Raw genomic sequence first — 16,642 nt, 5'->3', positions numbered from 1 at the left:
GGCACAACCACTTCCGGTCACTGCAGCGCTGTGCTGGCTGGGTTGAATAGATGTCGGCCAATCTGATTTACCGACAGCTCTCACGGTCGGACGTCTTTCCAAGGGCGGGCGGAGATCCCGCCCACTGCCAATCAATGCTCAAGTGAGCATGAAATGGCTGTGGGAGTTCACGAGTGGGTGGTTGCACTGACTCTCGAGATGTCCAGCACCAATCTTTCACCATCCTTAAAATCCTACTCTTGGATACACAAAGCCAATCCTAGAGGGTTGCCAACCCTACCTGCATTTCTTATCCACAAGAAGTATTTTAAATACAAGCTTTTATTGCCACCATTTCAGAGAACTCTTTCAGACACTTCAAGACCCTGAACTGTTTGGTGGTAAACTGGAACTTGCAAACCAATCGAAGGTTTCAAGACAAGGGCCGGGATTTTCCGGTAACCGGCGGGGCGGGCCGTACCGGCGCCAAAGAGTGGCGTGCACCACTCCGGCGTCGGGCCGCCTGGAAGGTGCGGAATCCTCTGCACCTTCGTGGGCTAGGCCTGCGCTGGAGTGATTGGCGCCGCGCCAACCGGTGCCGAAGGGTCTCCGCCGGCCGCCGCAAGTTGGCGCATGCGCAGGAGTGCCAGCATGTTCCCAGAAACGCTGGCGTGATTCCTGTGCATGCGCAGGGGGTTTCTTCTCCGCGCCGGCCATGGCGGAGCTTTACACAGGCCAGCGTGGAGGGAAAGAGTGCCCCCACGGCACAAGCCCACCCACAGAACGGTGGGCCCTGATCGCGGGCCAGGCCACCGTGGGGGCCACTGTGGGGGTGGGGGTGGGGGTGGGGGTGGGGGTGGGGGTGGGGGTGGGGGTGGCCCCCCCCCCCCCCCCCCCCGGGGCCGGATTCCCCCGCGCCCCCCCCCCCCCGCGGGGCCGGATTCCCCCGCGCCCCCCCCCCCCCCCCCCCCCCCCCCCCCCGAGGACTCCGCAGGCCGCCCTCAAAGCCAGGTCCCGCCAGTACGGACCTTGTGTAATTCACGCCAGCAGGACTGGCCAAAAACAGGCGGCTGCTCGGCCCATCAGGGACCGGAGAATCTCTGGGGGGGGGGGTGGCTACTGCCAACAACAGCCCCCGACCGGCACGGAGCGATCCCCGACCACGCCCGAAAACCGGCGTCGGAAAATTTGGCAGCCGCCGTCAGAGCGGCGGGGCGGCATTCACGCCACCCCCCCCGCCGATTCTCCGACCCGGCGGGGGGTTGGAGAATCCCGCCCGTGATTTTCATGAGCCTTGAGAATCATATTTGAGCGCAACTTACCTACTTTGCCTCCTGCTCTACCCAGGAAAATCATACCAACCGGATCCCTTCCGACGCATTTTCCAATCTCAGACAATTACAGCAGCAAGACTTGTCATATAATAATTTAATCAATTTGCCTCAGGGAATCTTTAATAATCTGAACGACCTCTCCCAACGGCTACTCCGCAACAACCCCTGGTATTGCAGTTGTAAAACGATGCACTTGTCAGCTTTGGAGTAAAGGAGGATGGTGCTGTAAAGGGCGGCACAGTGGCTAGCACTGCTGCCTCCCAGCGCCAGGGATCCGGGTTCAATTCCGGCCTTGGGTGACTGTCTGCGTTTTCTTCGGGTGCTCCGGTTTCCTCCCACAGTCCAATGACTTGGCCTCCATAGCCTTCTTGGGAGAAAATTTCAAAAGTTGACCACCTCTGGGTGAAGAAGCTTCTCCTCATCGCAGTTCTAAATGGCCTACCCCGTCTCCTGAGACTATGTCCTCTTGTTCTAGACCCGCCAGCCAGACGGAACATCATCCCTGCATCCAGTCCGTTCAGTCTCGTCAAAATTATATATGTTTCAATGAGATCCCCTCTTATTCTTCTAAACTTCAGTGAATGCAGGCCTAGTTGATCCAATCTCTCCTCATACAACAGTCCTGCCATCTAGGAATCAGTCTGGGGAACCTTTGCAACTTTCCCTTTATGGTAAGTATATCTTTTCTTAGGTAAGGAGACCCAAAAGAACACACAACACTCTAGGTGTGCTCTCACCCCGGCCTTGTACAACATAAAACATACTTGCTTTTCTACTTAAATTCTCATGAAATGAAGGCAAACATACCATTTGCCTTCCAAACTGCTTGCTGCATCTGTATGCTTGCTTTCAATGACTGGCATACAATGACTCCCAGGTCCCTTTGTACATCACCATTTTCCAATCTATCATCATTTAAATAACACTGTCATCTGTTTTTCTCACAAAAGTGGGTAACTTCACATTTATCTACATTTATCTACATACTGCATCTGTCATGTATTTGCCCACTCACTCAAGTTATCAAAATCGTCTTAAAGCCTCCATACATCCTCCTCATCACTCACATTCCCACCTAGTTCTGTGGTGTCAGCAGATTTGGAAATATTACATTTGGTTCCCTAATCCAATCATTGATATATATTGTGACTAGCTGGACCCAAGCACTGATCATTGTGGTACCCCACAAGTCACCACCTAGGCAGGGAATTCCAGAGAACAGGAGCCAGTTAAAGGCACAGCCACCAAAGGTAGAATGATTAAAATCGGAAATGCTCAAGGGGCCAGAACTAAGTGAGAGCAGATATCTCAACGGTTTGTGGAGCTTCAGAAGGTTACAGAAATAAGGGCGGGGAGTAAGGCCATATGAGCATTTTAAAATCAAGGCGTTGCTTGGCCCGTGTGGGCCAATGGCACAGAGTTGATAAGGGAATGGGACATAAGTAACTTAAGTTGTTGAATTACCTACTTAAAGGATATTGGGATATTGTAAATTAAATGGCAAAAAAAAAAAAAGGTTTCTTGATTCATGTCAACCAATGCACATTCCTTCTGGGGAAAGGTGACATTTTTGTACCTTAATAAACACTAAAAATAAGAAAGAATTCTGCTCCCGGTCTTGGTGAAAATTAGAGACGTAAAGGATAACTTCATTACACATCAAACGATAAACAGATTTGCACACAATTATCTGGAGGGCAATTAATTTGGTTGAATTTTTTTTTACATTTTCAAAGGAAAATTTGAGTGGAATTGGACCTGATCTGAGTGGTAGCCATGTTCTTATGATTTTCTGCACCTTTATTAAATCCCTCCTTAACCACCTTGGCTCAAAGAACAATCCCAGGTTCCTCGGTCTCTACACATTAATGAGTAATCTCATCCCCAATATCTGTGGTAAATCCTCCCTGCATCCTCTCGAAGGCCTTGACGTCCATCCTACGGTGTGGTGCTCAGAGCAAAACCCAGTGCTGCAGCTGGGGTCTAACCAGTGATTAATAAAAGTGTTGCAGATTGTTCTTGGTTCAGATTCCAGGGGAGGGATTCTCCAATCCCCCGCTGGGTCGGAAAATCCCCGGTGGGGCGGCGCGAATCCCGTCCCACCGCCCCGACGCTGGCTGCCGTATTCTCTGCCGCCGTTTTTCGGGCGGGGGCGGGGTTCATGCCACACCGGTCGGGGGCCGTTGGCAGCGGCACCCCCGGCAATTTTCCGGGCCCCAATTGGCCGAGTGGCCGCCCGTTTTTGGCCAGTCCCGCCGGCGTGGGTTATGCATGGTCCCACACGGCGGGACCTGGCAGGTAAGTTGGCTGGAGCAATCCTCAGGGGTGGCCTAGCCCGCGATCGGGGCCCACCGATCTGCGGGCGGGCCTGTGCCTTGGGGGCACTCCTTCCGGCCATGGCGGAGCCCTGAAGGGGCCGGTGCGGAGAAGAGAACCCCCCCGCGCTTGCGGCAAAACACAGCGGCGGTTCAGTGCATGCACAAACTGGCGCAGTCCCTTCGGCGGCGGCTGGAAAGGCGCCAACCCCTCTGTCGTCCACCTAGCCCTCGCGAAAGTGGAGGCAAGTGGAGAATTCCGCACTTTTGGGGGCAGTTGACGCCGGAGTGGTTTGCGCCGGTTTTCACGCCGGCGTCGGGTCATTTCAGCGTAAAGCGGAGAATCCCGCTGCAGTCTCCTGTTCTGATGAAAGGTCACTGACCAGAAAAGCGGACTCATGTTTCTCCCTGTGGGTACTGCTTGACCTGCAGAGTATTTTAAGCATTTTCTGGCTTTTATTTCAGATTTCCAGCATCTGCAATATTTTGTTTTTGTTCTTCTACTGTTGTTGATATTCAGATCTTGCAATACATGTATTTGGTTCATATAAGCATGGAAACAAAGAAAATAGGAGGAGGTAATTCGGCCCTTTGAGCCTGCTCCGCCATTCATTATGATCATGGCTGATCATCCAACTCCATAGCCTAATCCTGCCTTCTCCATGTCCTTTGATTCCCTTCGTCACAAGTGCTATATCTAACTGCTTCTTGAAAACACACGATGTTTGGCCTCAATTACTTCCTGTGGTGATAAATTCCATGGGCTCACCACTGTCTGGGTGAAGAAATTTCTCCTCATCTGTCCTAAATGGTCTACCCCGTATCCTCAGACGGTGGCCCCTGGCTATGGACACCCCACACCATTGTGAACATCCTTCTTGCAACTACCCTGTCTAGTCCTGTTAGAATTTTATAGGTTTCTATGAGATTCACCCCCTTGTTCTTCTGAACTCCAGCGAACACAATCCTAACCGACTCAATCTCTCCTCATACGTCCGACCTGCCATTCAGGAATCACGTCCATCCTGCCTCTCCAGGAATCGGTCTGGTAAACCTTCGCTGTACTCCCTCAATAGCAAGCACATCCTTCCTCAGATAAGGAGACCAAAACGGCACACAATATTCCAGGTGTGGCCTCACCAAGGTCCTGTATAATTGCAGCAAAACATCCCTACTCAATATTTTTCTGCTTAGGTTTCAGCTTGAGAGTATATAGTCTTCATTAGTACAGCTTCATTCAAATGACCTTGTAGATTCAAAATATTGAACTGCAGATTACTTAATTGGTTCTTTGAATATCAGGACTACCAAACACAAGCTGCTGACTGCAAATTAGTTTATATTCACTTGTTCCGGCCTCTGGGGGCTCGTAGCATGCTGCAACAGGCCTAGAAATTAAATGAAATGGTTCCAAAATGTTCTATAGTAAAGTTCACAATAAAGGTTGCATTGGGAGGCCTTTTCCAATTACAAGCAAAGGAATTGCATGTAAAGAGTGAGATTTGTCCAGTTCACCACCTTCAATCACCCAGGTAGTTGTGTGATACAACGAGAATCGGAACATCAGAACCTGAGCTACATTCCTTTCTTGGTCCAGCCAACATGGTGTGGGGGCAGGCTTGATCAACCACCTAGTCTCTACCTGCTTGCCAATCTTTGATCTTGCATGTACGTGCACAGTATCTAGCACAATGGAAAATCTACATCAATACTTCTCGCACAAAATATTTGTACGCCCATGTAACTTTTAACAAAATATTGGGTAGGAGACATCAGCCCATATGGATTGCCAATAACTTATCACTGAAATGGAAGATGGTCTACTGGGCTACAGTATAATCCAGAGGCATTTAAACATCAGTAAATTGTGACTGGGGGTGTTGGTGTACTTAAGAGTTGGATGTGACCTGAATCTAAATAATTGGAAGAATTCCAACTGCTGCCTTGAGAAAGAGTGAGCAAATTGAAGATGTCGATCAGATTGTGGCAGGGATTTTCTGGCCCCATTGTGACAGGACCTGCCGCAGGAGATTTGGCGGCCCAGCCAGAAGCCCGTTGATTTACGGCGTGGCCGGAAAATCCCGCCCGATGTCAGTTTTACTTTTCTTTTTACAAAACTGTTTACAAACAATGCAGTATTCACAAAATATTCTTCCATTAGATTATTCATTTGCAAAAGGCATTAATTGAGGAACACATTTTAATTATTAAAATTTGAGAGCAAAACATTATCTTAGGCAAAAGTCAATAAAACAAATAAATCCAATGGAGAATTCAAAACCAACTTCTTCATCCAGAGCAAGGTGAATATATGAGACCCAGTAGCAACGGGAGAGGTTCAGGTGAATAATGCAGATGCATTTAAGGAGAAGCTAGACATAAAATAGAGAGAAAGGAAGAGAAGGATGTGCTGAATGGGTTAAATGAGGGATGGTTGGAGGAGGTTCATATAGAGCATATAATCAACAGGGACCATCAGCTGGACTGTATGGCCCATTTCCGTATAATTCTACTGAATTAAGCTACTTCAGTGTTATTGGTGTCACAAACCTGTTTGATCATTCAAAGAAGTTTAACTTGTCACAATTGTGGCAATACTGCTCTGCACCTGCCCAAATGGGAAGGTGTACTTGAATGAATTGGTTTTATTTCAGAAGATGGGTGCTGTTATTCTGTAATTTGCCAGAGACTTGAAACTGATTTTTGGAAATATGGGAGAAGTCACCCATGTTATAATTAACTGGCTATTCACTGAGTGATGGAGGAATCAAAAGCCATTCTTCCCTTAACATAGATTTATTCACAAAACCCTGAGAACGTAGGTAGTGACCCCTTTTTCTTCCTCCTCCTGCTGTCTCTCTCTCCCCTACACACACACAAACACAAAACATACACATACACCCACCCACAGAAACTTGTTCTTATATTTATTTAAGAATAATGCTGTGGCTTGCATAATTAACAACCTGCATAGGACAGAGTTCTACACTATTTGATGCAGCAGACCAGACAATCTGGTGGCACTACTCGCTACCTTGATAACAATTTATTAAAGCCCTTAAAGGTAGTTTTTAAGCATTATCAAATATGCTTATTAAATGATAAAATGGAGCCTGTGCACAACTGAGGCAAGATTGTAGCAGATCAAATTCTTCCAAAGTTGGGCCTAATGCTCAAATTCAATAATGATTAATGAAACATTAGTACTGTGATTGCCACATCTTCAGCCTCAAAGTGCAATCAAAACTGCATCCTTAGCACATTTGCAAGAAATAGAAAAATGTTAAATTCCTCCTTCCTTCATCAAACAGCAGTCAAAATAATCTCCACCTAATCTCCAGCAACGCGAATAATTAGAATCCAATGCTTTTACCTACTCCAGTTCTACATTAAATTGCTAATTGTAAGGAACCAGACATCACGTGGAAAACTCAGAGGCACAGCTTAGTAATGGCTGTTGTTAAGCTTGTTGTGAAAATTCACATTTCACATTTCGGAAAGAATAACGGGCCATGATTTTCAGACACGTTTTTCAGCAGCGAGACATTATGCCCACCATTTTACCAACCGCATATTTAATAAAATATCCACAAACTGCACATTTTATTCTCATTAAAAAGAAAAACATACATTTATATAACATTTTCCACGACCACCGGGTGTTCTGAAGAGCTTTACAATGAATGAAATACTTTTGAACTGTGGTTCCTATTTTAATGTAGGACACACAGCAGCCAATTTCCACGCAGAAAGTTCCCATAAACAGCAATGTGATGATGACCAGATATTTGTTTTTTGTGATGTGGATAAGCATTGGCCAGGACACCTTGGATAACTCCATTGCTCTTCTTTGAAATAGAGCCATGTGAGCTTTTATGTCCACCAGAATATCTCATCCAGAAGATGGCACCTCTGGCAGTGCAGCACTTCCTCAGTACTGCACTGGAATGTCAACCCAGACTGTTGTGCTCAGATTCTGGAGTAGGACTTGAACCTGCAACCTTCAGATTCAAAGGCAAGAGTGCTGCCCACTGAGCTACAGCTGGCAAATGACTGGCACATTTCATAGAAGATACTGTTAATGTACAGGAGTATTTATACTTCAACTGAAATAATATTCTATGAGCTATGTTAAAATGAGGAATGCGGGATTGGGATGGTGGTTCTAGAGGGAGATAGCTAAGGGCGAGTGAAACTTCTGAAATGTTTTCAGCCAGAAACAGACAGCCTAAGGTTTATCCATTTCAAATTAATTTTGCTGGAGAAAAGATTAACAATGGACAAGACTCAGATGCTAGAAAGATGAATGGTCTTAATTAACTTGGATGTGCACAATTAATTAGTTGGAGAAAACAGACAGAATTGGAAATTCTCAAGTAACAGTAGGCATTAAATAATTTCCCTCCTGTGATCGTAGATATATGGAATTGTTTCTCATTAAAACAAATAACACAATTGTGATAAAATTCTTTAGAAAGGGGTTGGTTAGATATCAGGGTAACCGTGGCATTAAGAGTTATACAAGGTTAAAGATGAAGAGAAATGATTAAATACTAAAAAGGGGCACAGCAGTCTATTGCTGGCTGGAATATCATACTGGGTCTGATTTTAAAGGTTGTGTACCACACGGCTATATGACAAACAAAGAGTGACTTTTCCACTTGATTGCCTTGAAAGAGTTTACAGTTTCTCTCTTTTCAAGTTTTGCCTACATTTAATTGGGCCATGATCTCCATGAACGGTGGAATATGTTCGAGGGGCTGAATAGTCTACACCTGTTCCTGTTCATTATTCTCAGGAAATTAGGCAGGTCCATGACACCTAAGCATGCACCAACCTCAAACTTGGTCATTGCTGTTCCAAGTCCCAAGATCTATAGACCCCTGCTAATCAGTGAATGGAGCAGACACTCATTTCACTGGCTACAGCAAATCTGAGGTCAAATGGGGGCGGTAGAATCAATGTATCTAGACTGACTTAGCCAAGTGCTTACTTGCCTCACTTTTAAGTTACAAGTTTTGAAATGGTTAAGAGCATTGAAGAATACAATGGGAGGTTGGATGACCTCTGGTTGAGGGGAGACAAAAAAACCTTGTTTAACAGAGTTGTACGCCATGATAAGTGGTGGGGCTATAATTTTGTATGGTCGTGATCAACTGGAACGCAAAAAACATGCCGTGCAGCAGATCTGGTATTTGGAACTCAAGTACAAAATTATTCCATTCAAAATAAGTGAAACCTTGGTCCACGTGCCGAAAATAAGTTAATTTTAATGTAATTTACTCTAATTACCATAGTTTTAAAAATGGATTAAAACCTGATTCATCAATGTTATCTGTGCTAAGTTAGCTGATCATCAAACTCGGCAGGAAGAGTTCTATCATTTGCATCCATGACCAGGGTTAGGTGGGACAACAAGGACTGGAAAACCTTGGTGATGTGGAAAGATTGGATAGGCTGTAATTGTTTTCTTTGGAGCAGAGGAGGCGGAGAGATGACTAATTGAGGTGTATAAAAATCCCTAATAACTTTAGTGGAGAAAAACACAGATTTAAAGTCATTGCAGAATGGTGAAGGAAGAAGAGAGGAAAATTCCTCCATCCGATGGGTGGTCGGGATATGGAGCTCACTGCCTGAAAAGCCGGTAAAAGGAAGGCTTTCAACACATTTCAAAGCTTCTTGGATGTCTACTTGAAGAGCTGTGGCCTGTGGGGCTATACTTTGTACAGGAAGGTGGAATTAAGCTGGCCAGTTATTCATCAACCCACACAGGCGTGATGGGCCAAATGGCCTCCTTGTGTGTTGTGAATCTTCTCCAATTTGATTTCTAGCCATCATACCCATGCTATGACAGATGGCCAATGGTTGCCGAAAATACACACATCTGGCCACGAGACAAGGGCACAAGTTTGATTTTTATATCCTTCCCTCTCCTTACTGGACCACCACCGTCCATCTGAAATAGTTTGCTGACAAAAATTATGTTCAGTCTTTGGACCTGAATAGTGCTGATTTGAGTGAATTGGGGTTACATCCATAGAATCGTCACTCAGTCAGCTGTCCGGGCTGACAGGAAACAAAACAGCAAAGAAAATTATAATTACAGGAGATGGTTACTTCAGATAACCGTCAAATCAATATTGTTGTATTATAATCACTATTAACAGTCTGTAGGCGGAATGTTCGACCCCACTCAGCGGCGGGCGTCATGGCAGGAGGGAACAGAAAATATTGCGAGCACAAAAATCAGTTCAATGACATTGTAAAACCAATCTGTGATTGTTCTGTAAGGTCTCCAATGGCAGCCCATGTTTCCTGCCGCAGAAATTCGGGAAAGTCTTTGGCATCACTCTAAATGTCAAGCATACTGCTTAAAGGGCGGCACGTGGTGTAGTGGTTAGCACTGGGACTACGGCGCTGAAGACCCGGGTTCGAATCCCGGCCCTGGATCATGGTCCATGTAGAATTTACACATTCTCCCCGTGTCTGCATGGGTTTCACCCCCACAACTCAAAGATGTGCAGGTTAGGTGGATTGGCTATGCTAAATTGCCCCTTAATTGGAAAATAAGATAATTGGGTATTCTAAATTTATTTTTAAAAAGCATACTGCTTAAAAGGGATGCTCGCCGGAATCCACCGGCCCTCCCACGCCAATGCTGAATCAATAGGCCATGTTGGTGTGCAATCATGCTGATGTCTTTCATAATGCTACAGGCGGGATTCTCCAGCCTCCCACCTGTGCGTTTCTCAGCGGTGTTAGGTGGCACACCATTCATTGGCAGGGGAATTCTCTGTTCCCACCAGCGTGGGAATCCCCATTGAAACCACCCCACACCGCAGGGGATCAGAGAATCCCATCGGCAGAAAACGATCGGAGAACTCCGTCCTATATGGGGGGGGGGGGGGGGGTAAATTTAGCAATGCACCCTGCGTATCACCTGATTTCAGGAATGATTATTCCCCTTCACTATTACCAATCCCCTTCAACCATCACTGACTCGATAGTCGGCCTGGGAAGATCTTTGAATCTTCATGGGTCGCCTGACCTTTTCTCATTATGGCGTAGAGAGAAGACCATCAGGAAGATGTGTGATGCAATGGCTGCACCCGCTAATATGACATGCAGTCAGGAGAGGATGAGCAGAAGAGGACTACAGGAGCACCAGGTACATCAATGATTCGCCCTCATCATAGAATTTACAATGCAGAAGGAGGCCATTCGGCCCATTGAGTCTGCACCGGCTCTTGGAAAGAGCACCCTACCCAAGGTCAACACCTCCACCCTATCCCCATAACCCAGTAACCCCACCCAACACTAAGGGCAATTTTGGACACTAAGGGCAATTTAGAATGGCCAATCCACCTAACCTGCACATCTTTGGACTGTGGGAGGAAACCGGAGCACCTGGAGGAAACCCACGCACACACAGGGAGGATGTGCAGACTCCGCACAGACAGTGACCCAAGCCGGAATCGAACCTGGGACCCTGGAGCTGTGAAGCAATTGTGCTATCCACAAGGCTACCGTGCTGCCCTCATGATCAAGGGGCAGCAGAGATGTAGTTCGTAAGCACCTTTCCAGTGCATAATTGGGGACCTCTGTTGGATCACTCAGGCTTCCATACAGTTGCACCCAGGAGGTAACAGGCACTCTCTTTCCCAAGGCCCACAATTATGTGCGCTTCTCAATAGATTAAGCAAGCCAAGACGCCAGGGCACTGGACTTTGCAGTTCTTTGAGGCTTCCCGCAGGCGCAGGGAGCCATCAACTGCACTCATGTGGCTCTAAGATCTCCCTGGCAGCAGTCATTCCAGTACATCAATTGGAAGGGCTTCCACTTACTAAATGTGCAGCCCACAACAAGCAAATACTGCAGGATTGCACAAGATTTCTGGAAACATGCATGATTCCTATATCTTAAGCAAATCGCAGGTCCCAGATGTTTGGAGAAATAACAAAGCTTGGTCAAAGGCTGCCTTGAACGCAATATATCACCATTTGCAGTCACCACCACTGACCTTGACGAGTGTTCAGGTGAGGCTAGGCACAGTGTTGCATCCCTACATTGTGAATGTAGCCTAGCAGCCGCTGGACAGGCAACTGAAAGGAATTACACTCTCAAGGACATGGGCATTAGTGGCATGACCATAGGTTACTGAGAGGGTCATAGTCAATGCACATTGAGGAATCAAGTCCTCACAGTTATTGGTGAATTTATCACATGTGTATTCTGGAAGTGGGAAACACAAGAGGCACACAGGAGCGCACATGACTTCTGGGGAGGGATTCATAGTTGGTATGCCCTGCCTCGTTACACAGAGTACATAGAGTTCCAGGCTACATGACCTTTCTTTATCTCTGTCAACATCTTTCCTCTTATGCCAGGTTTTGATCGTTTCTGAAAGCAGACAAGCCAAAAGTACACATCAGCTTCAATGTTGCACAGTCAAGAAATAACAGTGCGTGACGCAGCAGTGCATGTGACCCGTGTTCTCCCACAAGGAATATTTTAAAAATAAATTTAGAGTACCCAATTCATTTTTTCCAATTAAGGGGCAATTTAGCGTGTTCAATCTACCTAGCTTGCACATCTTTGGGTTGTGGGGTGAAACCCATGCAAACACGGGGAGAATGTGCAAACTCCACACGGACAGTGACCCAGAGCCGGGATCGAACCTGAGGCAGCAATGCTAACCACTGCGCCACCACGCTGCCCTTCACAAGAAATCTTTACATGAAGGATGATGCATCAGTGATGTCAGGGTTCTCTCTTGTTGACCTGTGGGGCTGCAGCTGATGGATCACAGGAAGAGGGGACTGGGATCGAAAGGACACTGCTGGAGTTACCTGGGCAGATAGTCCTGTTGTGTGCACAATCTGATCTTCCTCCCTATGGCTGCCCAAGTGCCCCTGGCTGACTCTTTGAGGAGGAGGGACAGCTGAAGTGAGATCGAGCTGCACCACCTCCCACTTCCCGTAGCCACTTATGGGTGCCACCAAGGCTACAAAGATGCAATTTTGCTTCTGAAGCAGTGCAGGATGGATGTCCAGGACTAAGGTCTCCACGGCAGCTGCCAGCCTTCCAGTGTTGACCTTGGTGCATTGACATGCTGCCGCTATCACCTCAGACTGAATGTGGTTAAGACTCCTCCATTGTTCCTTAAAAACTGAGAAGTGCAGCTGACATCCCTTCCTGATGCTTCCTTGAAACTGGCTGCAGCTCACCCAACTGAGTTAGGACCGAGTCCGGAGGCTCATCATCTGACTGAGATTCAGCGGAATACTGACCTCCAGAGGTCCTCGAAGTGCCGGAGACCTTTGATATTCTTGCCTGGGCTGTTGTGGACCAGATAATGTGCTGTGTTCACCAGATTGTGAACCTTAGCTTATTCTAGATCTAGGATCCACCAATGTGTGCATCTCTGTACTGGTGGGGAGTGTGGGTGACTGCGGTGATGGGTCCCCACGGGAGCTGTCATGAGGTCTGTCCTCAGCCACTCCCCAGATGAACATATAGAAGGAGAGCAGAGAAAGTGAGTGCATGGCAGAGGACTCGAGGACAAAGCACTCACAGTGTCATTGTACATGGGATGAGCTGGTGCAGGATCCTCAACTGGCTATCCACTCCCCGCAGCCATGAGTGTAGTCTCTATCATCCCCAGCCAGCGAGACAGCACACTCCTCAAAGGGAGTAAGGATCTGAATGTTGGCCACTCCATTCCCAGTCTTTGACCTCTCCATGTTGCTTTGCACGATCTTGTCCTGCATAAAGAGAGCTGGAGTGTGTGTGTGTAGGACACATGCCAAAGCAGAAGATAAGGACATCTGGCATGTGTGTTTGGAGAGCAGAGCCATGAACAGAATAAGGACGTGAACTCAAAAGGATATGAGCCTATCAGAGTGATGCAGAGGAGTGTGAGCAGTGATGTCCCTTGAGCTGGAACGTGTGAGATCAATGAGAAAGTGCATTAGGCTGGTGAGCCCATGAGGTAAGAGTAACAATATTATGGACTTACCCTGGCAGAACGGATAAGACCATTCGTCCTCTTTATGCACTGGGTGCCAGATCTGTTGTGTGGTGAATTGGCACTCAGAGCCATTTCCACCCTGTCCCAAGGCAGAGTGGTGAATTTGGTGGACCTGTGGCCGGAGCGGGGGCAAAGGATATCACAGCGAGCCCCAACCGCATGAAATAGACAGAAAAGGGAGGGCGTTGATGAATTTTCGGCCAACCGTCTTCTTCGGTTTGGTGGACATCTCCTTGTTGTGCATCAGTCCCGTGGTGCACAATTACACTTTAAATGTGGCGCCCAGGCCGAGGCAGCGGTGAGGTCACGGCGTGGCAGGCAAATCATAGGCCACAAGCCAGCATTCCGGTGTGTTTCTCATGGATGAATGTTTGATAAGTTCTGCAGTGAACAATACGGCCCAAGAACCTGCCATTCTGGCCGGCAGAAATCCCGCCATTTTTCATGCCCACCTCAGCATTTAGTGCGCAGATTGGGAAAATCTACCCCTAGCGCCGGAGGATTGAGGTAAACTAGTACTTAGCCAAAAAGGCCAGCAGTTTCTAAAACTTGCCTGCTCAAAGAAGAACTTTTAAACTTTAGGAAACACATCGAATAGAGAACAGCCACATATAGAGAGTCACTGATTTATAACACATTAATATGCCAAATTGGACCTTACTCTTGGGACTTCCGGTTGCGGCTATGCGGAGCTAAGTCGCACATTCGGCAGCTCCCGCAAAAAACGGACTTTTGGGCTCTTTTCAGGGCCCCCAACGGGATTTTTTTCGACGTTTCCCGCTGTGGGAAGGAGAGTACAATAGTTCCCCGACAGTATACGGCTTTTACCAGGAGCGGGGCAACTAAAAAAGTGGTGGTGGACCCGAAGAAGGTGCGAGGGAAGAAGAACAAAATGGTGGCGGGCAGGGACCAGGCAGCGTGGATGCAGTGGGCGCAGGAGCAACAGGAGGTTATCCAGCGCTGCTTCAGGGAGATTAAAGCGGATCTGCTTGAGCCGATGAAGGCTTCTATCGATAAGCTGCTGGAGACACAGACGGCCCAGGGGGTGGCGACCCGCGAGGCCCGGCAAAAGATCTCCGACAACGAGGACGAGATCTTAGGCCTGGCGGTAAAGGTGGAGGCGCAAGATGCGCTCCACAAGAAATGGCAGGAGCGATTCGAGGAGATGGAGAATCGGTCGAGGCGGAAGAACTTGCGGATTCTGGGCCTCCCGGAGGGGCCGGACGTGGGGGCCTATGTGGTCACCATGTTGAACTCGCTGATGGGTGCGGGGTCCTTCCAGGGGCCCCTGGAGCTGGAAGGGGCCCACAAAGTGCTGGCGAGGAGGCCCAAGGCGAACGAGCCTCCGCGGATGCTGGTGCGGTTTCATCGGTTCGTTGATCGGGAGTGTGCGCTCAGGTGGGCCAAGAAGGAGAGGAACAGCAGGTGGGAGAACGCGGAGGTTCGAATACACCAGGACTGGAGTGCGGAGGTGGCGAAGAGGAGGGCCGGGTACAATCGAGCGAAGGCGGTGCTGCACAGGAAGGGGGTAAAGTTTGGTATGTTGCAGCCGGCGCGACTGTGGGTCACCTACAAGGACCGGCACCATTACTTTGAGTGTCCGGAGGAGGCGTGGGCCTTTGTATAGGCCGAGAAGTTGGACACAGATTGAGGGTCGGGATGGGCGTTTGGGGATTGCGGTTGATATGATACTTTTTGAGGGGGGGTCCTTTGCTCTTGTTTCTTTTTCTTTCTGGCTCAGTGAGGGTGGTTAGGGCGGGTTGGGCACTGTTTTGGTTGGGTTGGTCGGGGGGCTCTTGGAGGGGGGGTAAGCAAATGGAACAGGGGTGGATGGCCGGCAGCAAGATGGGGCCCCGCAGGGGAAGGGGAGGCCCTAGTCGGGGGTGAGGGGACTGGGCCTGTAAAAGGAGCTGCGTCAGAGGTGGCGGGGCCGGGTAGGTGTAAAGCGTGGGCTTTTTCCCACGCTGGGGACTGGAGAGGGCGGGGGAGTGAGGGTTGTTTCCCGCGCTTGGGATGGAAGGGGGAGGTGGAGAGCCTGCGGATGGGGAATGGAAGAGGAGGGTGTGTCACACAATGGGAGGAGTCGAAGGAGAGGCGGGAGTGGCCGGGGTCAGCAGGAGTCAGCTGACTTGCAGCAGTGCAATAGGGGGAGTAAAGCAGCTAGGATGAGTCCCAGCCGGGGGGGGGGGGGGTCGAGTTGCTGCTGCTATGGTCAAGGGGGAGCTGGAGCGAGTGGGGGGGGATTGAAACGGGGGTCTGCTGCCGTGGGGAACGGGCCGGGCGTGGGGTGCGGGCGCGTGGCTGGCCGAGGAGGGGGAGGGGGGCGGGTAGCCCCCTGATCCGGCTGGTAACCTGGAATGTAAGGGGACTGAACGGGCCGGTCAAGCGTGCCCGCATGTTCGCGCACCTGAAGGCGGATGTGGTCATGCTCCAAGAGACACACCTGAAGGTGGCAGACCAGGTAAGATTGAGGAAAGGGTGGGTAGGTCAGGTGTTTCATTCGGGGCTGGATGCCAAAAATCAAGGGGTGGCGATCTTGGTGGGAAAGAAGGTGTCGTTCGAGGCTTCGAGCATTGTGGCAGATAATGGCGGTAGGTACGTAATGTTAAGTAGTAAGCTGCAGGGAGAGAGGTTGGTACTGGTCAATGTGTATGCCCCGAACTGGGACGATGCGGGTTTTATGCGGCGCATGTTGGGTCGGATCCCAGACTTGGAAGTGGGGGGCCTGATAATGGGGGGAGACTTTAACACGGTGTTGGATCCGGCACTGAATCGCTCCAGGTCTAGGACGGGTAGGAAGCTGGCGGCGGCTAAGGTGCTGAAGGGGTTTATGGACCAGATGGGAGGGGTGGACCCTTGGAGATTTGCAAGGCCGGGGGCTAGGGAATTTTCATTCTTCTCACATGTCCATAAGGCTTATTCCCGGATCGACTTTTTGATTTTGAGCAGGGCGCTGATAGCGAGAGTAGAGGATACTGAGTACT

At 48.8% G+C, this 16,642-nt stretch overlaps 1 protein-coding gene across 2 annotated transcripts in view; it reads right to left on the bottom strand.

Moving 5' to 3' along the window:
- Positions 1 to 16,642, bottom strand: part of macrod2 (mono-ADP ribosylhydrolase 2) — a 1,493,168-nt gene that overhangs the window by 1,240,632 nt on the left and 235,894 nt on the right. The gene's annotated exons all lie outside the window — the stretch shown is intronic.

The sequence above is a fragment of the Scyliorhinus torazame genome, chromosome 1, assembly GCF_047496885.1.
Source record: "Scyliorhinus torazame isolate Kashiwa2021f chromosome 1, sScyTor2.1, whole genome shotgun sequence".
Lineage (NCBI taxonomy): Eukaryota > Metazoa > Chordata > Chondrichthyes > Carcharhiniformes > Scyliorhinidae > Scyliorhinus > Scyliorhinus torazame.
This window is presented reverse-complemented; position numbering and strand designations above follow the sequence as displayed.